This window comes from Macrotis lagotis, chromosome 1, assembly GCF_037893015.1.
Source record: "Macrotis lagotis isolate mMagLag1 chromosome 1, bilby.v1.9.chrom.fasta, whole genome shotgun sequence".
Classification (NCBI taxonomy): Eukaryota; Metazoa; Chordata; class Mammalia; order Peramelemorphia; family Peramelidae; genus Macrotis; species Macrotis lagotis.
This window is the reverse complement of record NC_133658.1, coordinates 95399723-95425208: the sequence shown is the minus strand read 5'-3', so window position 1 is coordinate 95425208 and position 25486 is coordinate 95399723.

Below are 25486 nucleotides of genomic sequence, written 5' to 3'. Positions count from 1 at the left end.
CTGGAAGCCAATTAGGACCACATCATTGGAACACCTAATTTCAAAACAATTGGGATGATTTTGAATTTGTATCCCTAGTGCCTAGCATAGTTCCTGGAACATCAGAAGGACCTAAGAAATGTTTTGCAATTGACTGACTTCTGAAAATATATTTTGAAAGAGGCTTCCCATCCCCCAGTTCAAGAACCGAAAGTGCTCAAGAGAATTTGGTTATTTCCAACAACACAAAAGAGACCAATCTCATATGGGAATATTGGCCAATAATTAAGGAGATATCAGTTGCCTTAGCAACAGATTCCTTCCCAAATAAGCACTGTTTTCATGACAGCAGCCTTTAGCCAAAAGGGGAATTAAATCACTGAAATCAACAATTCCTTTGTTTAGCAAACAGAACAGCTTTCCAGGTCTTAAGAAAACAGACCCCTCACAGTTGGTCTAGCATTGCCCAAGCTAGCAGTTGTTTAGGTGAATAAGCCAACCTCTTGAATTATAGGATTTATCTTCAAATCTAGTACCAGCTGAATTATTAGCTTTTGCCTAGAGAAAAATAACAAAAGATAAAACAGGATATATATTAAGTATCTTATTATATGTGATATTAAACAGTTCAGAAATGCCGTTAATATCAAATTATTGATTTGCCCATCAAATGCATTAAAACTATATTTCTCTATATGCACAAATATCTATCAGATTGCAATTGAGTACAGTTCTGAATACCTAATTGTCAAATCTTCAAAAAAAACAAATACTGCTTAAAAATCATTTCCTGGATGTAAGAGACAGAAGATCATAGGACTGTAAGATTTAGAGCTGAAAAGGACCTTAAAAGAGACTTAAAAGTCCTATATCTCCACCTTATAGAGGAGACAGCCAGGGCCTAGAGAATTTAAATGCTTTGGTTATGCTTACACAGATGCCTAATATCAAGTGAAGCAGTGCATATGACTCAGAATAGGAAATAAGGCAATTAACATTTCAAAAATTATGATATAACCAAATTGATTATATCTTCTGAAATCATTATCTATTATGCATACTAAATATTCTATTGATATTTTTCTAAAGAAAATTCTAGATAGGATGGAACACAATGGCTATTATCACAAGATCCTCACAGGTTAAGTTAACATTCCTTTGGTCTCAGTTCTGAAGATTTTTATTTTGAAGAAGTTATGTTTTAAATTTTTTAGATATATAATATGACCATATAAATGAAACTGAGGTGCTAGAACTGAAATAATGACTCTGAAGCAATTTCCTCAAGAGTCCAAGTATGGAGAGAGTAAGTTTCACTACTGCTTACATAAATATCATAAACTCCCATTAATCCAGAATGGTTGAGTAATAGCTTAATGGATGAGAGTTAATCCAAATATAAAATATCTTAGGTATTAGGTTCATGAAGATAATAAATCACTTTATGTGGTTACATGTAGGGAACAAACATTTATATAATAAATGGGCCAGACACTGCATTAAGTGCTTCATTATCACATTTGAACCTCACAACAATTCTAGGAGGAAGATGCTATTATCATTTCTATTTTACAGTTGAGGAAACTGAGGCAAACAAGTTAAGTGACTTGTCAAGGTCACACAGCTTGTATCTGAGTCTTGAGTCTCACTCAATACAAGGCTCAGCACTCTATCCATTGTGCTACCAGGTACTTCAAATGCAAACAACCATATATGAGCTAGTTGAAGGTATAATTTATAAAATATGGTAACACTCTAGTTAAATGTAAATACGTATTATGAATTCAAATAATGTGACGACTTTGGGGAATTATTCATATTAATTGGGAGGTGACTGTTCAGCAAATATATGTTAAGCTCCTCTTTGAACTTTCTGGTTCTTTACATTTCATCTTACTTTACATACTTGCTGAAACTTTACAGCTTATATATCAAGAAATACCATTTCCCCCCAAAGTCCTGTGCCAGGCTTCCCATTCCTTATCAGCCTCCTCCCTCAGTTCCAACCCAAACTACCAAATTACCTAATTTTCCTATCTCATTACTCAGAAGGCTATAAGCTATAGAAGGCTATAAATTTTTCATATCATATATTTTGTTTTTATTAACTAGATTCCCTTCTTGAGAGTCTGAAAGACCTATTACTCAAACATACTGGTCATATATAGACAAAACACTTACCCTTTCAGTGGTATAGGAATTTTTTGGTTGAACAATATTTATTGATCTGTGTTGATAGGGAAAGATCACAAAAATGAAAATGAAAATCATTAAGTTATTGGAAGACCAAAGAAAGGGGGGAAATGTAAAAACCCTTCTCAAATCAACATTAAAATTGTCAGTCTTAAGTTTTTAAGAAAGAAGAGGAATGGCTGGCAATGAAACTGCTAACTGAGCATTTCCAATCTTATTAACACTCACTATCACTACTTTCTTTCATATGTCCATCCTTCCCTTCCAAAGGGAAAAAAAATAAATATCCAAATCAGTTTAACAAAACAAATATTCTTTCCCAAGGTTGTATTAAAATTCAGTTATACTTCCTCTTATTCCATCCAATTTCCCCCATGCATTTCCCAATAGAGAAAAGACTTATTTGTCATTTCAAGTATTTATAATCTTGTCTTTTCTCCACTTACTAATACAAATAACAAGCCCCTACAAACGGGTCAATGTTAGAGTTGCTACTGATAAAAAAAAGTCTGGAACTAAGTTATATAGATGAGTCTATGCAACCTTAGCTAAGTCATCCTCACCTACGAAACATGCAGACTTGTACTCAAAGTATTTGCAGGCTGGTAGGGCCAAATCTTTTGAGAACCTAGGGTCATCAGAAAGTAGCAAAGAAACAAAATGCTTAACTATTCCTAATAAAAGTCTGCAAATCTTTCCTGAAGTTTTCCAGAAGTGAATAATTCTAAATTAATAATGACCCAGTAAAAAAAATAAGAGAGTAACAAAACAAATTACTTTTCATTTGTGACACTTTGACAGTCTACAAATAAGCATGATCTTTGGCATAAGGGTACTTTTCCATCTATGGAAATATCTATGGTATCAAATGGGAAATAAATTCAGTATAACTTCAATCAAACTCAAATTAAGTTAGATCTTCATACAAGGAAAAAAATGAAAAAATTCAAATAAAATTTGAATTTATGAAAATGGCCATTGAAAAAATTATTTGGAAGAAAAAAGTAATATCTGGAATATTCTTCTCCACTTCACTTATTCCTTTTATAACCATTCTCCCTTGCCTGCCTTTTATCCATCCTTATCTGTCTAAGATTGCACCCATTTCTTTTTTCTGATTATGAAAAAAAGGGGGGGAAGTGTTGATAGTAAGACAGTTACCTACTTATCTTTTAAAAATTCATTGAAATTAAATTAGCAACTAATAAAATGGAAAAACTAACATAACTCATATTTACATAATGATAAATATATATATATACTCATTATTCTGACTTTTTTTTAAAGTTACATTTATTTCAATAATATATACTTAACTTCATCTTTAATTTTTTAAAAACTTTGACCTGTAGGGGCAGCTAGGTGGCACAGTGGATAGAGCACAAGCCCTGGAGTCAGGAGGACCTGAGTTCAAATCCAGCCTCAGACACTTGATAATTGCCTAACTGTGTGACCTTGGGCAAATCACTTAGCCCCATTGCCTTAAATAAATAAATTTTTTTTAAAAATTGACATGTCCTAACATTTTATTTGATCCCATAAATTTTCCTTTATAGCTATAATTAATAGAAGTAGATATCTCATGGATTTTTAATCTATCTTATGATTTCGGATTCTAAGCCTGAAATAGGATTTTTCAAACAAAGTTATTTCACCCAAAGGCTGACACAACTTAAAATTCATTGTTTCACTAAATGGTAAAATGCTTCCAATAATGCTGCTAGGTAGACAACCATTTCTATGACAAAAATAACAAGTATGTGGGTCTCCAAATGTCAAAAACATAAGTTAACATGTATAAATGTTTGAAATTTCCCAGTTCTTTTCTCAACTCAATTCCCCTTTTATTAAGTTGCAAGCTAATTTTAAATAAATTGGCTCTCAAAAAAATGAATCAATGAAAATAATTTATTAAATGCATATTGTGTCTCAAGTATTGCTAAGAGCATGGAGGATACAAACAATAAAATGAAGCATATTCTACCTTCAGAAACCTTGTACTCTAATTATAGGGACAAACAAGACAAATAAGGGGCATGGCAGCCAGGGAAGAAAGGTCTCTGAAGGATGTCACAGATGTGGAAGGTGGACCCTTACAGCAACCATGTGGAATGCACAACAAAATAATTTAATCAAATTTGTGCCCTTAAAGCAGCATCAATGATTTTTGTAGTAGAGCTATGATGAAAATGCAATTTCTAATTTGTTTCTGCTTCCCCTTTATTCTAATACAATGCACTGTGTATGATTGATATTGGACAAGCCAATTTAGCTGGGGCTGCAAATAGGCTTTCTTTGTGAACTTCATATAGTTAGAACATCTAGTCCCTTTAAAATTTCCAGGAACCTATTGCCTTAGACAAATAGTCAGACTCAAGTTAAGGCCTAAACGCAGATCTGAGGAGCCTGAACTTTGGTACTTCTTGACTTGACCATTGCCTACCTTCATGGTAGCATGGTCAGTAATAAATAGCATTAGAGTATCCTCAAATGTCAGGAGATCATTGTTTTCATTAACAAATTCTATATGCCCCACAGTTGTTCAGATGCAGTTTGGTTCATGCTCTATAAATGCTCATTTCATTTCAGAAATTCCCAAGGATTAGGCTGTCACAGGATTTAGTCCCTCACAACTCAAAGGACAACTCTATGCTGAGATCATTCATCATCATTCTCTTTTGGATTTCAAACCAAGGAGTAGAATAAGGGACTGTACAGGTCACCAGAAAGTTGGATCTTTGAAAAAGAATATCTCCTGACGTAAAGGAGGGCAGTGAGATGAGATTGTAAAGAACAAGGGAGGGTGGTTAGGTGGCGCAATGGATAGAGCACTGGCCCAGGAGTCAGGAGAACCTGAGTTCAAATCTGGTCTCAGACACTTAATAATTACCTAGCTGTGTGGCCTTGGGCAAGCCACTTAACCGCATTCGCCTTGCAAAAACCTAAAAAAAGGAGCTCCACTCCCAGAGATACTCATGCAATGTCTAAAATGACGGCATTATAGACATATTGAAAGTTAATTAGATAAGCTCATTTAAGAATCCAAAAGATTCCCAGGAGTCCAATAACTTTGGTGATCCCAACAGAGTTAATGGGAACAAATCATAGCTACTTCTTTTTGAAACTACCATGAGATAATTTCTAGCTACAAAACACTACAATAAATATTTACAAAGCATCTATTAGTACTGAAGGTAAAATAAAGAGATAAAAGATTCCAAGAACTTACAATCAAATAGGAGGAAAAACTTTGCCAACAAATATGTATATAGTAAGCCCTAAACTGAAAAAAATAGGTGATAATTAAAAGAGAGTACTGAAATTAAGAGAAGTTGGGAAAAGTTCTCTGGAGATGGTGGAATTTTGGACTTAAAGTCAGAGGCAGTAATTAGAGTAAAGCAGGGAGTACTTGCCCAGCATGAGTGACAGTCAGAGAAAATGCCCCAAACTGAGAGATGGCCAGTATTGCTATATCAAAAAGAACCTCGGGGAGTAAGGTGTAAGAAGACTGGAAAGGTAAGAGGATAAGTTATAAACAGTTTTGTTTAAGTATGTCATTCTGAGAACACTAAACTCCTTTCTGATCTCCTAAGATCCATGAATAGAGAAGCAAGTTGTAAAGATAGAGGAGGCAGATAATAGGAATAGGCCCAAAGTTTCCAAAGAAAAACATAGTCTTGAGTACAATGCTGAACAAAATAAAGATTAATAATGACTAATTTCTCAAGTCCTTGTGATTTACCTAAATTTATTTGAATATCATTTCCTAAGTTTAGTATTCTTATTAAAAATTATAGAAATTCATCTTTGGCATCAAGAGAAACCAAATTTAGAATGAGAAAATCTAAGTCTGAGGGTTTTTTCCCTATTTATTGTGTGACTCTAAACAAATCTCTTAACTTCCTTTTCCATATTCTATATGTTCAGCCAAATGGCTTTCTTATCATTTCTATCACATGAAATGTAATCTCTATCCTTTGTGTTGATTTTCCACCAAGACTATGATACACAAACACATTCCCTTTTCCTCTTTGAATTTCCTGTTTCCTTCAAGACTTAGTTCAAGCAAAGTTTTCTACATGAACCTTCTCAAATGTGAGCTCCTTGAGAACAGACAATGATCCAGTTTTGCCTCTGTATATCCTCAGCTCTTAGCACAAAATAGGCCCTTTAAAAATACAGTGAGAATGTTGGACTAGATCTTTCTGGCTCTAAAATATTATGAGAAATGCAGAAGACCACCAAACATTAATTACCTCTACCATAGCTTTGGTTATCTCACATTTAAAACTATAAAGAAATAATGTACATCTTTTATCCCTAGTTAATATTTACTGAGAGCCTGTAGAGTACATGGCAAAGTACCAGATATCTATGCAGGTAGGATCTGAAACATGTATTAGCCATAAGTGAAAAGCACTGTCTGGGCATTAAATATAAATGATATTTGTATGCATTTTTTTCACAGAACTAGTTCTTAGAGTGTAGTTACATAATAAAGTAGAATGACTGTTTCTTTGACTCAGTAGGGAGTGTTTACCTTTACCCTTACTCACTAGACAGCAGCTGTTCTTCTCTTCAAGTATTGACTACACTATGCGACACTGTCTGGAAAATACAACTGCTAAATACAATTTATTGTTATAGGATAGTAAGGGATCAATTCACTTAGAAAGTCCTGTTCTATTCAGGAAGAAAAGGATAACAAATCTGGTTAAATTAATAGTGAAAAGTCTGACTCAATCATTAGAAAGATGGTGTAAAAGTATATTCAGGACTTTAAAAAGATATGTGGAGACATTTTAGGATTTAAAACATTATTAACTTGGTTATGACCCAAGGCAATCCTTGACTCTTAAATGGAAAGGAAAGATAACAAAATTAAAAAAAAGTGTAACTGAATTATTCTGCTGTTTGTAGTATTATATAGTAAATTACATAGTGGAAAAATTATCTGTTAAAGATATGTAAATATGGATGGAGGGAATAAATTCCTGTGAATAGAATGAAGCTAATCTACACAAGTTCAGTCTAATATGACAAAATAAGCATTTAGTTAGTCTATCTCATCATGGGTCTTCTAGAGAAGCAGATCATATGGGAAGGTATTTGGAATCATTCATGCCACTACTCAGAATGCATTGAGAAAACTGCTGAAGAAAATAATCCAACTGTAAAGATCAGTAAGGAACACAGTCCAACTACATTTCATCTTTAGTTCATGTAGATGTCAACCATAGATTATAAGCATGCTGGACCTGTACTTGATTGTGGCCATTTACCCCCAATGCTATTGACATTATAGCTTATTTTTAAAGCATTACAGCATCCATTTGCAAAAATCAAATGACAAGAGCTATAAAGGCAATGAGTTAAACTACTCTTGGCTATGAAACATCTATTCTTTAAAAAATTAATTGATCAATTGCAAAATTTTTAATTTTCAAACCCAGGCACCTTCTACCCCATTTTCACAGACAATACCAATCCTTATATGAAGACATCAAAGATGTTTATTTTCTTAATGAAAAGTACCCAAGACTAATCTTAACCTTAAAGACTGATCATTCTAATTTTGTGTAGCCCTAATATAATCTAGTTCATCACCTTTAAAATTTAATCTCTGCAACTTTCATCTGATTAAATAAAAAGTGAAGGCTTCCCCTAAATTTTGAGAAAAGAATTAGATTAACCTTTATGATAGATATGACTTTACATTCAAAGTATAATATTTTAGGCAACTCAGCTGTATCCCTTAAGAAAAACTATAATCTGTGGGTAAAAATAATTCATAAAATAATAAAAGGTTCACAAAAAAGATCTTTTGTTTTGTATCTTTTTTATGAAACAAACCTTTTTACTTTCCTCCTGTGAACAATTGTTTTCAAACCTTCACAAAAGACTGCACTAAAGGAGATGGCTTTCTGTTATTCTTGGCTATTTGATTATGTGATCCTCTCCTCTTCAATCCTTTCAAGTATAGAAGGAGACAAACAGGGATCGTGGAGACTGTGGCCAACTGGCCACTCAGGTTACAAAACACCTTACACTATTTTCAGACAACCAGCAGCTGGCTAAATAATCATTCAAGAAATGTATGTTGTAGAATAGAGAAGAATATGTCAAGTTTCAAATTTCTTAAAAATAATCTCAGAAAAAGTATCACATAGAAACACAGAAGATTCTAGTAGAATACCGACTAGCACAACCAAGGTAGTTCCTGGAACACTTAAGTTTAACCAACATTCTATTGATATTCAATAATACAACATCAATTGCCAGAAGTTAGGAGGATTGTGAGAGAACCCATTAGATCAAAGGAATTTAAGAAAACCCTGAATCCAAAGCCACTCCACCTTTTGCGGGTAGGGAAATAGGCATAGAGAGTTTAAGGGATTCATCCAAAGTCACACAGCTAGTGTCTAAGACAATATTTGAACCCAGTCCTCCTGATTTCATGTCTAGCGAACTGTCCATTATATCATTCTGCCACCACATAATAAGATCTTCCCTAATGCACTTACTAGTGTTTACTTTATCAAATCAGTTACTTATTATAATTCAAAATAAAAATGCACAATTTTACTTGATACAGAGAGTATCAACATAATGATTTTGCCTGTGGCAATTCTCCTGTGTCTTCTGAACTCCTTGGCACACTCAGTGTATATATCATTCACTTGGGAATTTAATTACTTGCTCTCTCCCTACCATATCTAGCTATTTCATAAATGTGTTTATTTGTATATAGAATCTCTCTCATAATAAAAACTTCCTCGAAGGCAGGAACCATAATTTATATCTCTCAGTATGTACTCTAAGATTGAGAACATAGAAATCATTCAATTAGTAATGACTAAATTATAAAATAAAGTTATACATTTGGTATTTTAGATGATCTTTTTTCCCAAAAGTTAAAATTATTACACAACCCAGAAAACTTTTAGGAAGAGAAATTTACTTAGATACATGGATGGATCTATAATCTCATGTAGTTATGTATTTCTTCTTCATATTTTCTGATTCTCTCTTGATGGCCCATTATACTAATCTAATAATTGGTCTCCTTGCCTCCAGTCTCTCCCTTCTTCATTCTATAGGGCACAGACTCTGTTTTAAATAGACTGCCATGGTCCTTTCAGAGGGTAGGGGGACTGACTGTTTTACTTTCTTTCACCCAAAGGAGCAAGGGCAGCTGAAGATGAATCTAAGACTCACCCCTCTTGTCAACTTCAGGCAAATGTCTTTGAGGTCAGTTGTTATGTGACAGCAATTTTTAAACTGATTCTTTTAATTCCTACTTTGCAATTGTGTGTCCCACTACATGAATGTTTACTGTATTTTAAAGTTTGATGCTACTTGAGTTCTGGCTAACAAATAGCTGATGAAGTGATATCCTTAAAGCACAAGTCTAACCATGTCACTCCTTTCCTCACTAAACTACACTAGCTCCCTATTCACTCAAAGATAACATACAAACTCTTTCCCCTTAAAACCCTTTACGAACTGGGCCTCCGTCTATCTAATGCCCTTTAAACACTTGAGAATCTAGGATAAACTATCTTTTAAGACAGGTTTTTCTTCCATACAGGAAATGTACTCCTTCATCACTACTGCCTCTTAGAGATCTTATACAGGAATTACCTTGAATCTAATTTGAATGGATTTCCATAGTTAAACATTGTCTTCCTTGATAGGATATAAAAGCCTTGAGGGCAGGAGCTGCTTCATTTTACTTTTGTATTTTTGATGACTTTTTTACAAGACCAGATATATATAATAATGATAATACCATGGATTTTTGTCACCATCTTTTTGTAGCTCTTCTAGATTGGATATACTTTTAACAAAAGAATTATTTCTCAATTACGTATAAAGACAAATCTTGACATTTATTTTTTATACAATTTTGAGTTCTAATTTTTCCCCTCCCTCTCAACTTTCCCTCCTATCAAGACAGTAAGCAATTTGATAGAGGTCAGATAGATAGATAGATAGATAGATAGACAGACATACATATATATATAATCATATAAAATTTATTTCTATATTAGTCATGCTGTAAAAGAAAAAATTGCTTGCAAAAAAATTATTGTTTACAAATGGAAAAAAAATCATTAAAAAGTAAAGAGGGGCTACCTGGGTGCACTGGATAAAGCACCGGCCCTGGAGTCAGGAGTACATGAGTTCAAATCCTGTCTCAGACACTTAATAATTGCCTAGTTGTGTGATCTTGCAAGCCACTTAACCCCACTGCCTTAAATAAAAAAAAAAATTTAAATTTTAAAAGTAAATAAAGTAAACCTAGTCTATTTTGATTTATATTCAGACTTCATTAGTTTTTTCTCTGAATGTGTGGATAGCATTTTTCATCGTGATATTCCATCCATAATTCTTTTAGAATTATCTTAAGTCATTGTACTGCTGAGAAGAGTTAAGTCAAACACTGTTGATCATCATACAATATTATTTTTTTTTGCAAGGCAAATGGGGTTAAGTGGCTTGCCCAAGGCCACAAAGCTAGGTAATTATTAATTGTCTGAGACCAGATTTGAATCCAGGTACTCCTGACTCCAGGGCCGGTGCTTTATCCACTACGCCACCCAGCCAGCTTGATACAATGATATTATTACAATGTTTTTCTGGTTCTGCTCATTTCACTTTCTACCATTTCCTGTAAATCTTTCCAAACTTTTCTGAAATATTCTTGCACAACAGTATTCCATTACATTCATATACCACAACTTTTTCAAACATTTCCCAATTGATGGGGCATCCCCTTGATTTCCAATTCTTTGATCCCCACAAAAGAGTTGCTAGAAAAAAGTGTGTACATGAAGGTCCTTTTTCCCCTTTTTTATCATCTCTTTAAGATACAGATTTAGCAGTTAATAGTATTGTTGGATCAGAGTGTGCACAGTTTGATTGTACTTTGAACATAGTTCCAAATTGCTTTCCAAAAAGTTAGGAGCAGTTCACAACTCCACCAAAAATGCATCAATGTCCCAATTTTCACACTCTAATAGTAACTAAATTGGGTAGACATAAAGAGCTGGAGGTCTTCTGGTTCTTTTAATTTCTAGGAGGTCAAATGTAGAACTCTGGCTATTTCTCTATTACTGCTACTACTACTGCTACTACTACTACTACTACTACTACTACTACTACTATTTGATATGAAACTAGTCACCTCTTTTTTTAATGGGATGTGTCCTTGATGATGCTTTTCAGTCTAGTCATTGAGGACTTTAGACTTAATAATAAAATGCCAGCTTATTTAAATCCATCAAGTATCTATTTGTTGTCTTTTAAATATTTGAATATAATGATATTCCATGATTCATACATATATTACATTATCATAAAAATGCTGATATTAAAGAAATGGTCTTGTGCAGCCACATGCAATCTGGGTTCAGGTAAACAATATCATTTCCTAATTTCAAGTCAGTTTAGTTTCTTTTTCTTGTTTAATTATAGGTCTAGCTCACAATTAATCTTCAATGTCTATTCAAAATAGATGGACTAACACGACTCCATCTAATTGCATGTCATACTCAGAGCAAGTAAGTTTTTCACCACTTTTTCTGTGAATGGTAGAATAATCTCTTTTAAATAATTATGGATGTAACTGAGATGTTGCATTTTTCTGAGATCAGGTATAGTTAGTATAATGTCATCTCTAATAAGAGCATTTAAAATACCCCTCAAGAATGTCCATCAATATATGTATGTGAAAGAACACTATTGTTCTATTAGAAACTTGGGTGGGGGGGATGGAAGGATTTGCATGAATTGATGCTGAGCAAGATGAGCAGAACCAGAAGAACACCGGACACCCTAACAGCAATATGGGAGTGATGATCAACCATAATGTACTTGCTCATACCAACAGGGCAACAATCAGGGACAATTCTGGGATATCTACAATGGAGAATGCCATCTGGAGTTTGAACAAAGACCAAAGACTATTACCTTTAATTTAAAAAAAATATTGTCTTACTATGTAATTCTGCTATATCTCATACTATATGTTTCTTCCCTAAGGATATGATTTCTCTCTCATCACATTCAACTTAGATCAATGCATATTATGGGAATGATGTAAAGACTAGCAAACTGTCTTCTGTGGGAGGGAGGGAAAATTGTAAAACTCAAAATAAATAAAACCTTTCTAAGTAAAAATAAAATAAAATAAAATAAAATAAAATAAAATAAAATATCCCTCTTATTTGTTTGACTCATCCTCAACACTGGTTAAAAAAAAACCACATGGGTAATTACGAATTTTCTTGGGTTTTCGTCATTGTAAAAGAAAGGAAGCATGGAAGAAATTATAAGGAGAAATGAAAATGAAGATAAAAAGATTTTTCATAATGACATACAAGGATAATAACTAGCATTTATATAGTGTTTTGATACTTGCAAAGCACTTTATATTTTATCTTATTGGATATTTTATAGATGTTAGGGTCCAATAATGCTAAATATAATGATCAATTAACATTTAAGAAATTACGAGTGTATTAAAAAAGGTCAGAAGAAATAGACCTTTCTTTTATGTGTTCCAGAATACTGTAAAATTTAACCATCAATCATTTTCAACAGCAAAGATTTTTTGATCATGTAATCAGAAGATTTTACAATTGGAAAAACGTTAGAAACTATTCAATCAAGTACACTCATTTTATAATTAAAAAAATTAGGTCTCAGATAAAATAATTTTTTTAAGCTAATATATACAATTGGTGAAAGAGTTTGGGCTAGAGTTTAGGTTTCTCAACTACTATTTCAGTGCTCTTTTTAACTAACATGATTCTTAACAACGATCACACAAAAAAAAGCTCTCTCGCTCTCTCTAGTTCTCTCACCAGGTGTTAACAGAGAGACTTGAACTGGCCTATCTTGCACTGGTAGCCAGTTTCATTTATATCAGCTGAAAACAAAACCAGATCCTTGAACAAGATCTGAGAAAACATTTCTGCTTGCTATTTTTTATTTATAATTATATTTATTTATAACTTATAATTTATTTATAATATCTTTCTCATCATTACCCTTTGGCATGTCTAACATTTAGACTATATGAAACTATTTCCTTTGGATTAAGTTACACATATTTTATAGATTTATATAAAAATGTGGGAAGTGGCATCAGTGTAATTTTCCAAAGACAAAAGGGGTTTGGGGCAGAGGCATAGGCTTCTCTCTAGCCCATCCAACCTCAAGAAAAGTAACTGAATACTATTAAAGATTTCTAAGTAACACAATTCAAAGGACAATAATTCACTCCGATGACCTAAGCTTATTGTGTTCTGCACCTCCTGTTCATGACTACAGACATCCATGAGTAAACCCTAAGGGAGTTGTTTTGAGTGAGGGTTTCTGTATGTCTCTTTGAATAGGAATACAAAATGACAGAAAAATAACTCAAAATTGCTATAAAGTGAATGGTATTTCCAAATGTGCAAGCAAACAACATGCACTTTAATGTAACACATTTCTTATTTGGCAGTAAGTTAAAACATATGTTTTTTGAAGTTTATATAAAATGGATGAAAAGGTGTTATTTGTGTTAAAAATGAAACCAAACAACTAAGTGGCTTAAAATTCAAGTCTTTTATTACTCAAATGTAGCCAGTTAAAAGTAATGTCACTTGAAGTGTAAAAATAAATTAGGGCTAACAGTTACTGATTTGCTTATTTCTTGATGGAAGAAATAAACAAGGTTAAAATCCTTTAAAATGCATTTAGTCATTACAATTTCACAATTTTCTTTAGCAGATCCCAAAAACAAACTAAAAAAGAAATTTTGCCTCATTTTAAAGCTGAATATATTTTTCCTGAAGTTCTCTGTTATATGAATTATCAGAGGTTACCAATAACTTAAGTCAGAAAGCAAAAGTCTATTGCAACACCTAAAATTATATGACCAAAATCTTTCTTAAAGTACAGAAAAATAATTATTATTTAATAATTTCACACCAAATTATTCTAATTGATAAGATATCCAAGAATTAGTGGGTTATGATCTACATTGCTGGAGGGTAATTTCACATCAATGAGATCACAGAGTCATTGAAATATATTTCATCTATATACCCTAGGCAGAATACACTTTAAAAGAAGGGAGACAGAGAGAGGAAAAACAAAGTTAAGCGAGTAATTTTGTGCTTTGTTTTTACTTTTTTAAATTAATATAGAATTTTCATAACTCTAATATCTGAAAAGAACTTGCTTCTGATGCCTTCAGCAAAAGATCTCTGCAACAGAGTGATAAAGAGAAGTCAGAATTCACATTTCAATTAGTAATCAGGATAAAAGTACCTTTCTATGTTTCATGCCTGAAGATAATGTGTATACTTTAATATAATATACATCTTTTATATTGAAAGCTGATACCAAAAAAAAGAGATTGTTCTTTTATAATTAATTCTTAAGTTCCTTGTTTAGAAGGGCTAACAACTATACTTTTATGTGCTCTCTCCAATAATACATAGAACATGAAGATTAAACAAATATGAAGTCTTTTTTTTTTAAAGAAATTGCTGAAATTACTAGATGGAGTAAGGTCAGATGAAAAATTCCATTTTAAACATGATGTCAACATAATGATTTTGTGTCCCTAAAAATAGGGTATTGGTTATCCAGGAGATTTGAATATGGTTTAGAAGACTGGATTAGTTCTACTAACTGAAAGAAAACCTCTTAAGGAGCAAAAAATAAGAAAGTCAGAAGAAAGCACACTTGGAAGATAAGCTAAAACTTTACCAGTTCATCTAAACAAAAAAGGATCAAAATGAGCTGAATGAATGAATGATTGAATGAATGAAAAAATGTTTATTTAGTGCTTGCCATATGTCATAATGCAGTAAATACTACAGATACTTTTAATAGGAGTATTAGACAATCCTAGGTTTAAAATAGTAAAGAAGAAATTACCCAGGTGGGCAAGAAAGAACATCATTAATAACAAAGATATGGCTGCCCACCCTTCTTAAAAATTAGCATTGTATATTCTTTATAACTAGGGATGCTGTTTTTACTTAAATTTGCTTATCAGAAGTTATTATATTTTTTATAAATGGATAATTAATGTTTGTATTTCTAAAACTTAGAAGGAATATAGCTACATTTTCAGCCGCAAAATAAATAAATGAGTGCTACAACTTTATGTGAGGGCCTTCTAAGGTCAAATATTGCCCAAATTGAATGTAATAGTGAACATCTAACTATTCAATCAATCTTTCTATAGGCATTTATTAAGGGTCAGCTATAGGGCACATCCTGAAGTAGGGTTGACAAAGTGAAAGACAAGGCCAAAAATGAAACAATGGCTGTCCTCAAGGAGCTTGCAATCTACCAAAAATAACATGTACATAAAAAGCATCTAATAATATCAAATTCTAAGTGTGATCCTTGATAAGTTTTTGATGGTGACCCAAAAGAGCTAAAAGATATAGACCATGTTATAGCTCAACATCTTACACTGTATACTTGATAAGGTCAAAATGGATAAATGACTTAGAAATAAAAGGTAATAATTGATGGTCTCCTGTAAATCAGGGAACCATGGGAAAATGTACTTATCAGATCTCTGAATAGGGAAGAGTTTATGAGCCAGAAAGAAACAGAGGAGATTATGTGAAGCAAAATAAATAATTTTGATCACTAAAAATTAAGTCTTTGTGCAAACAAAACTAATGTAGCAAAATTAGAAGAAAAACAGTAAAATGGGAGAAAAGTTGTACTTTCCTCTGATAAAAGCCTTATTTCTCAGTGATATAGGGAAATGAGCCAAATTTATAAAATACCAGGTGATAAATGGTCAAAGCATATGAACAGGCAGTTTTCAGAAGAAGACATTAAAGGTATCAATAGCCTTGTGACTAAATCACTACTGATTAGAGAAAAATAAATAAAACTAACTGAGGAACAGGTATCAGTGTGGAAAACATACAGAAAAGGAAAATACAAATGCTCATGAGGAATGTGGAAAAATTGGGACACCAATACACTTTTGGTGGAATTATGAATTAGTTCAACCATTTGGGAGAACAATTTGGAACCATGGTCAAAGAGCTACAAAACTACATTTTCTTTGACTCAGTCAAGAACACTCCTAGGACTGAATTCCAGAGAAATGAAAAAAAAGTGAAGGACTTATAGATACTGCTCTTTTTGTGATGGCAAAGAATTGGAAATTGAAGAGATATCCATCACTTGGAAATGGCCGGGCAAGTTGTGGTGCAGGTTGGTTTCAAAAAAACCCTGGGAAGACTTACATAAAACTCAAGTTGGATACACTTGCTCTATGCCTAGTTTCTGGCCATACTATTTTCCAGCTTTCCCAACAATTTTTACCAAATATTGAGATCTTACTCCACCAAAATAATTAGATATTTAGGTTTATCAAACATTATTTTACCATGGTCATTTACAATTGTGTATTGTATACCTAATATATTCCATTATTTCTTAGCCAGTACTAAATTGCTTTGGGGGTTAGCATTTTGAAATAGAGTTTGAAATCTGGAATTGTTAGGCAGCCTTCCTTAATGTTCTTTTTTTCAATGATTTCTTGATATTCCTAAACTTTTGTTTTTTCAGATAAATTTTATTAATTTTTTTCTAGTTCTATTAGATAATTCTTTGCTAGTTGATTTGTATGGCTTTGATTAAATAAATTAACTTAGGTTGAAGTATCATTAATTGTATAGGTTTGGTCAATACATGAACAATTAATATTCTCCAATATTTCTCCAAGAGGTAGCTAGTAGGTGTAATGGATAGAACACCAATCCTGGAGTCAAGAGGATCTGAGTACAAATTTGGTTTCAGACACTTGACACTTATTAGCTGTGTGACCCTGGGCAAGTCATTTAATGCTGATTGCTCACATTCAGAACCATCTCCAGTCTCCTTGATTCATATCTGACTCCTAGACCCAATGTCTCCAGAAGAGAAAGTGAGGCTGGAGACTTAGTACAAACTCCCTCACTCATTTGTTATGGCATCACCTCCCTGATGTCATGATATTCTTCAAGAATGAAGACAAACATCATCATCAATCATCATCATCATCATCATCATCAAAAAGCATACAAAAGATATATGGCTAAAAAAAGGTATTTCCAAGGGGATGATACTAGAAGATGGAGGGAATCATAAAACCTTTCAGGTAGAAAATGAGTACTTGAGATGAATTTTAAAGGCAATCATATTTAAAAGGGAAGCAAACAGGGAATTCATTCCAGAAACGAAGAACAGCCTGGAAATCACCTGAGTAATCTAGACAGAGGAAAACATGCCCCCAAAAAGATCACAAAAGAATAATAGATAACATAATGATGATAAAAGCTAAAAATGCTTATAACAGAGGTCATCTTAATTTTATATAGGAAACATTTTCAAACTTTCAAATTATCTGTTAGTCACAAAAAGTATGCCATATATAACCTCACAAAGAAACAATTAAAGTGCTAATATTTTATGTCTAAATTGAATGTACCCTATTAAAAGTGAAGGAAGTAGGGGCAGCTAGGTGACGCAGTGGTAGAGCACCAGCCCTGGAGTCAGGAATACCTGAGTTCAAATCTGACCTCAGACACTTAATAATTACCTAGCTGTGTGGCCTTGGGCAAGCCACTTAATCCCATTGCCTTGCAAAAACCAAAAAAAAAAAAAAAATGAAGGGGCTACCTCATAATTAATAATATCATACTTATGATTTCATGCAAAGACTAATAATTCAACCTATATTCACTGAATACCTTGTATATGCAAGGGACAGTTCAAGACCTCAAAATTATAGAGCATGTGGAAAAGGGGAATCATATTTTGTTTGCATTTAACAATGTCCTTGGCCCTATACTGTTTTATATTTCTATCAGTATAAATGGCATTCTTCTCAAATTATAAAATGCACAAAATAAGAAATAATAGTTTAAACATTGGACAGGACCCAAAAATGATCTCTATAGGCTAGGAGGTTGATTCGAATCTGATAAGATGGAAATTGTAATCAATCAATAAAAACAATTATTATATACTATCTATGTACTAAACAGAATGGTTAAGTGCTGAGGAATCAAATTCTATTCTAAAAGAGGAGACAATATGATAAATAACTAGATACATAGGTATTACATTCAGAGAAAATAGGAGATAATCTACAAAGGGAAGATTCCAGGAGCTTGGGGGGGGGGGGGGTCAGCATATTGGGAGAGGAAGAAATTGGGTTTCTGTCAATAGAAGGGAAGGATAAGTTATGAGGGATTCAGAACCACTAGAATTGGGAGTTTATAAGGGAACAGGAAAATGCCAACCACTTAAGAGTGAATTAGCAGAGTTTTTAATGAGGGACAATGAGAAAGGGATGTGATCAACTTTACAGCAGGTGTTGGTGAAGTGTCCTGTTAGGTCCACCTCATCAAAGGCTGAAGCAAAAAAAGATATATTTTGTGGAAACAGTATTGGAAAAAGTGATAAGGAGAAGGCGTGTGATGACTTTATACTTGGATAGATCAACACTAGAGAGGTCTAGGAGGCAAGGAAAGCCAGCAGATAAGCCACCTTGACTACCTTGGCCAAGGCCTACCATGGAAGTGTAGAGGAGTGAGGGAAGTGGCAGGGAGAATTTAGAACAGACTTAAAGAGAAAACTGTTTCACAATTAGAAATATACTAAAATGGAATGGCTGCCTATTGAGGGAGTATTAAATCCAACTTCAGTTTATGGGGTGCCCCAGAAGTCTTAGTGCAGTTTAAAACTACTGTTTAAATAGCATTCAACTATTGAGACAGTCCACATTTATTTTTTTTTTTTTAGGATTTTTTGCAAGGCAAATGGAGTTAAGTGGCTTGCCCAAGGCCACACAGCTAGGTAATTATTAAGTGTCTGAAACCGGATTTGAACCCAGGTACTCCTGACTCCAAGGCTGGTGCTTTATCCACTACGCCAGCTAGCTACCTGACACGCCAAATTTATTAAGCTCTCTAAAAGCCAGACGACTGCTTTAGGATCAATTATAAAGGAGTTTCTTATTCATGTATGGGTTGAACCCGATTGTTTCTGAGATCTCTTTTAACACAGACTCAGATTCAGTTTTAGCATGTTAATAAAGGTCACATATTATGGAATTATGATGCATTAGAATCAGAAACTACTACAATTACCATAAATTGCTTTGGTAAAATAAGATAATATTAAATTGTAAGCATGTGGAATCTAACAATGCTCCATAAACACACTATCACATTTACTTGGCTAATTAATATTATACTCTTTCAGGGAAAAAAAAAGTAAATCCAAAGCCTTTGGGATGTGTGACATGTAAAATCATTGAAGAGATTCTGAAGGAAGTAATTATAGAAACAAGGATTTAAGTTAAAAGGCCTTTATGCATGGTCTAACTATGATCTATGTTAATATGATCTGACACCATAATGAAATTCCTCATCACCTCACTCCTGAAGTATTGTGAGAGCCTGATGGTTGGCCTTCCTGTCTCAACTCCCAAAGCATCCTACATATTCAACTACCAAATATTCCTAAAGTAAAGATCAACAAGCTAATGGTTCCCTGCAACTTCCAGTACCAAAAATGAAATCCTATTTGGCACTCAAGGTTTTTCACAACCTGGTCCCTTCCTACCTTTTCAGCCTTATTCTATTTTACTCCACCTTCTACTCCATGTAATTTTCAATCAAGTGACACTGGCCTCCTCACTATTCCTTACACAAACCACTCTATTTCTCAATTCTGGGAATTTTTAATGACTGTCTCCTATGCCTGGATTCTCCTTCTTCATCTCTTCCTCTTGGCCTCCATGGATTCATTCAAGTGTCAGCTAAAATTCTGCCCCTAAGAGAAACTTGCCCTGACTCCCCCTAATGCTAATGCCTTTTCTTTGTTGATTATTTCCAATTTATCTTGTCCATATCTTGTTTGTACATAGCTGTTTGAAAGTTGTCTCTCCCAGTAGACTAAAGCAAGACTTGTATTTTGCCTTTCCTTGCATCTCCAGAGCTTAGGACAGTTTGGTACAATGTAGATGATTAATAAATGTTTACTGAATGACTGACCTGTTTTATTATGGAATTCAATTTCCATAGGACACGCATTGATCCCAAGTTTTGTTTTTAATTTTGTTGAGCAAAACACAAGGCTTACACAATTCGTTGTCAATCAACAGAATCAAATGAGAACAAGTTTTAGAATCACAATATCAGAATTTTAGAGCTAGAAGAGAAATTAGAGGTCACCCAGTCTTTTATAAAATAAGGTTACTAAGGCTCAGTGGTAAATGCCTTCCAAGGTCACAAAAGCAGGTAATGCTAAAGTTGAACAAAGACATAAACATCAATTTGTCACCATTAGTTTACTGGTTACCATTTAACTAAATTATTTATTCTCCTGGTACAATGGGTAGTCAGTTCTGAGAATATCATATTTTATTTTATTTTAAATTTAAATTTAAAAAGGACAAAACTGACAGAAAAAAATACAAATAATAAAATATAAAATTCTAGCCTGGGATATTTTTCTTTGACTATAAAAATTAATTTTATTCATACTTTATATTTGCATGCCAAATCAAACACCAACTTGGACAGTTAATTCAAATGCTATTTATAATGGATATTTACTAAATTATTCATGGTAAATGTTTTACTCTTCTTATAACTATGCTATCTCTAAAATCAGCACCTCCTCAACCTTCTACCACTACACATGTCAGGACACAGTCCATTACCCCCTGCTGCCTCTCTCCATCAGAAAAATCAGTTCCTATTCAGGGCTCCATCAACCCATGACCCAGGAGAGAGGAAAGACATCACTGCCTATCAGAGAGAATTTCCATTGCTGCTGCTCTAGGACCACCCCTAGCCTTTCATAGAATGAAATTGGAGGTTTTCTGACCACACACCTCCTTCCATTTCTCATTGTCTTTCATCACCACCATCCCCAAACTGGCACTACTCCCAAAAGCTGTGGTAGAAGTCAGAAGAGTTAAATGGCTGTCCCAGCTGATGCCATACAACCCTCCAGACTGCCATTACCATTGACCTTTACTTATCCTGTGCTCTAATCAGATGTGGGCTCCAACCACTTCTCCCATCATCTTCTTCCCATCATAAACTCCGGGTTCCTGTTTGACTAAGCTCTAGGATTTCTCCATCTGCCCAGCTTTGTTCCCCACATTTTCATTCTCAGCTCAAACTCATTCTTCCCCATTCCCCATCTGTCTTTGCCCATTCCTTTAACAAGGCCCTCTGGAATGCATGCTCAAGGCTTAACAAATTTCCCTTCATCAGAGATCCCTTGCTTTTTCCATCTTCTCTCACACAAAAACCTGGCTATCTATGGAAGACAATTTACCTTTAGCTGTCAATGCTGGCCACTTCTTATTTCATGCACCTAATATACAATTCTAGGAAGAGTAATAGATCTATTTAGTGTTGCCCATTGCTACTACTACTGTACACTGTATACTCTCCTTTGTGGCTTTTTCTTTTTCCCCCCAAAGCAATGGGGTTAAGTGACTTGCCCAAGGTCACACAGCTAGGTAATTATTAAGTGTCTGAAGCCAGATTTGAACTCAGATCCTCTTGACTCCAGGGCCATTGCTCAATCCAATGTACCACCTAGCTGCCCCTTGTGACTTTTTCTTAATATTTTCCCAATTACATGTAAAAACAATTTTTAGCATTCATTTTTTAAAAATCATGAGTTCCAAATTTTCTTGCTTCCCTCTCCCAGAGACAGTAAATAATTTGATATAGTTAATACATATAATATCATTACACTGTCTTAATCATATACTGCATCACTGAGATTGTTTTTCTTTTTAATTAGGAAAAAACTATTCTAGACAAACCCTACTTTATATATCGTGTCAATATACAAAAAGGACAATTCAAAAACAAACACTAAAACTAGGTGCTTTTTGCTTAAAATTATAGTCCTATAAGTTAGTATAGTGACTAGAACATATCCTCTTTCCATAACTAATTTTGTTGCTGTTGTTATTCCCAGTCCTGTTCTACATCCAAGCACTGTTTTCATCTGTGAGGACTTTAGTATGCAGTTGATGTATCATTGCACACCCCTGCTTCAGAGTTCATTAATGTCAACTTCTCTACCTCATCTACTCAAAGGAGTGGACATACCTTAATCTTCCACTTTATTCAAGGCACTATTCTCCTAAATTTTGGCCCATCTCTAATCCCCAATCACTATTGCTTTCATCTTTCCCTATTCTCTTGTTTTGGCCTGGTTCCTCTTTACTTTCTAGAATCTATAGTCTTTCCAACAAGTCATCATCCTCTGCTTTTGACAACCTCAAAACTGCATCATCTTCATCATCTGACTTCTCTACACTATTTTCAAGATGGTTAAAAAATGCTAAGGAAAGTCACATTTGCAACTAGTTCACTGTTATCTAATGTCCTACCTGGATTCTCATTCCTACTAATAATCCTTTTCTTTCTTCTCTAATTATCCTCTCCCCCATCATCCTCCTGACCCAAGGTCCCCCCCACCCTCCACTTTCCAATGACTGTATAAATTTTCCTTATTGATGCCACCACTCCTCTCTCCATAGAAATTCTGGCTTCCTACTTGAGAAAAGTGAGGCCATGGTTTATGTATTTGAATTAAATCCCACTGATTTGTTATCTCTACAGCAATCATTCTAAAAACCTACCTATCCTACCTTAACCTCTGCTCTCCAGTCTCCAAATGCCCTTCAAACATCTCAAATTGAATATCCAGTAGACATCTTAATCTCACATGTCCAAAACTGAACTCATCTCCCCCTAAAATCTTCCCCCCCACCACTAACCCCCATATTATATTGCTATCCAAAGTAACACCAACCTCCCAGTCCCTTAAACTAGCAACCTATGGATGAGCATTCCTCAATTACTCACAGTCTTTAAACCCCATATCTCATCTATGGCCAAAGGCTATGAATTTCCTTCTTCAGAAAAAATTCCAGGAAGATAGAGGAAGGCAATCTAAAGAACACAACTGATGGTAAATGAAATAGTTCATTGGGCTTGTGAGCCTTTTAGATATCAAGACTTTAGAAACCAATAAATAAATAAATAAACAAATGAATGAATGAACGAATAAATAAATAGATGAATGGATGAGTGAACAAATAAATAAATAAATAGATGGATGAATGAATGAATGAATGAATAAATGAATGAATGAACGAACGAACAAACAAACAAACAAATACATAAATGAAGCTAAAAGGGGGAGCTATGTGGCACAGTGGCTAGAGCACCAGCCCTGGAGTCAGGATGACCTGAGTTTAAATCCAGTCTCAAACACTTAATAAATACCTAACTGTGTGACCTTGGGCAAGGCACTTAACCCCATTGCCTTGCAAAAAACCAATAAAATAAAATAAAATAAATAAGACTTTAGGAGAAATATCTAAGTCTGCATCCCACCTCAAACATTTGTGTGACCCTGGGAAAATCACTTCTCCTCTCTCAGTTTTAGTTTCCACATCTGTTAAAAAAAATGTAATAATAGCTTCTACCTTACAGGGTTGTTGTGTAAAAATAAATAAGATGACTTTTATAAAAAGAGCCTTAAATAATCCAGATAAAATCTACCATCATCATAATTATTATTACTATGTCTCCATTACAGGATCATCATCCATTTCTTACCTCCTAAGCACTGAAGTATTCCCCCCCCCCAAGATTGTCTTCCACTATCTATCAGACCTAATTTCTCTCTTATGCTAGCTCCACATCTTCCCCCCCCCCAAAGTTGTACATTCACAGTAAGATGTTTCTCTGAGACCTCAAACACATGTCCAAAATTAAGTTCATCTTCCTTCTTAAACTGCTTCCTTGTCATGGTTTTCTAAAATCTCTGTTGAAAGAACCATTTTTCTCAGTTAGCCAAAACCAATAATTATGGAATCATTCTCATTTCTTTTCCCTCATCCTCACATTCATTCAGTTACTAAATCCAATCATCTAATCTCCCCACCATATATGATCACTACCTGAACCAAAGTTCAGGCTCTCTTTAATCAGTTTTTCAGTCCTTTAGTAGGCATTGTTGGGTGTAGTATCTCTCGTCTCCAGTATATTCATCCTTTATTCAGTTGCCAATAATCTTCCTATGCTATAGATTTTACTATGTTACTCCTTTTTTTTCAGAATTATTCAGTTATTACATTTCTAGCCTATTTCATACAATTCCCCTTCACACACACACACACACACACACACACACACACACACACACAAACTCTTCACATCCCATTCAAATTGGATTGTCTATTCTCCAAATCAGATATTCAATTATTTTCATCAACATATATTTGCATAAGAAAGCAACAAAGAAAGAAAAAATCCTTACCTTCAAGTAGCTCCCACTCTACCATGGGAAAAAAAAAACATATATAGATGAACATATATAGAATACATACAAAATAAATACAAACTCATTTGGAGAAGGATAGTTAGAAGCTGGTGAGATTAGTCTATATTTAAAAAATGATATTTGAACTTAGTTTTGAAGGAAATGAGGTTCTTAGAAGAAAAGGTGATGTGGGAGTTGAGGTGGGAGATTTAGCCCACAGTGTATGAAGAAGAATAATGTATAATAAAGCTAAACAGGTAGTTTGGAGCCAGATTGGAAGGGTTTAAAATGTCCAACACAGGTATTTATAGTTGATCCTCAAGTCACTAGGGAGTTAGAGGAGTTTACCAAGTAAGGAAGAACATAATCAGACCTTTGTTTAGAAAATTCTTTTTGCCAGCTGTGCGATGAATGGAATTAAAAGGGAGACCAATTGGAAATTTGCTAAAGAGTAGATGAAACAGGTGAGATGCTATCTTGGATTAGTAGTTCAGGTGTCATGTCTTCCATGATGATTTTCTAATCTCTGCAACCCAATAGGCTCACTAACCTAAATTTCTCTATCTTCTCAAATTTTCCTGGAGCACTTTGACCTCTCCCATGCCTGTTTTTCCCCCTGCCTTGTATTATAACAATGTATATATGAATTCCTTCAGGAAAATATTTTTGTTTTCATATGTCCATTACCTGGAACAGTGCCTTATATAAAACGTATTTAAGAAATGATTTTTAATTGAATTGAACAAAATTACATCAAATTACAACTGTAATTTCAAAATAGTATTAAAATTTATATGTCAGGGAACTGATATTTCAAACTTTCAAAGATTAACTATCACTGCTGAAGAATACACAGCAAGAATAATCTTGAGATCAACTATATTGGAGTCAATCTTCCAATATACTTTTTTTA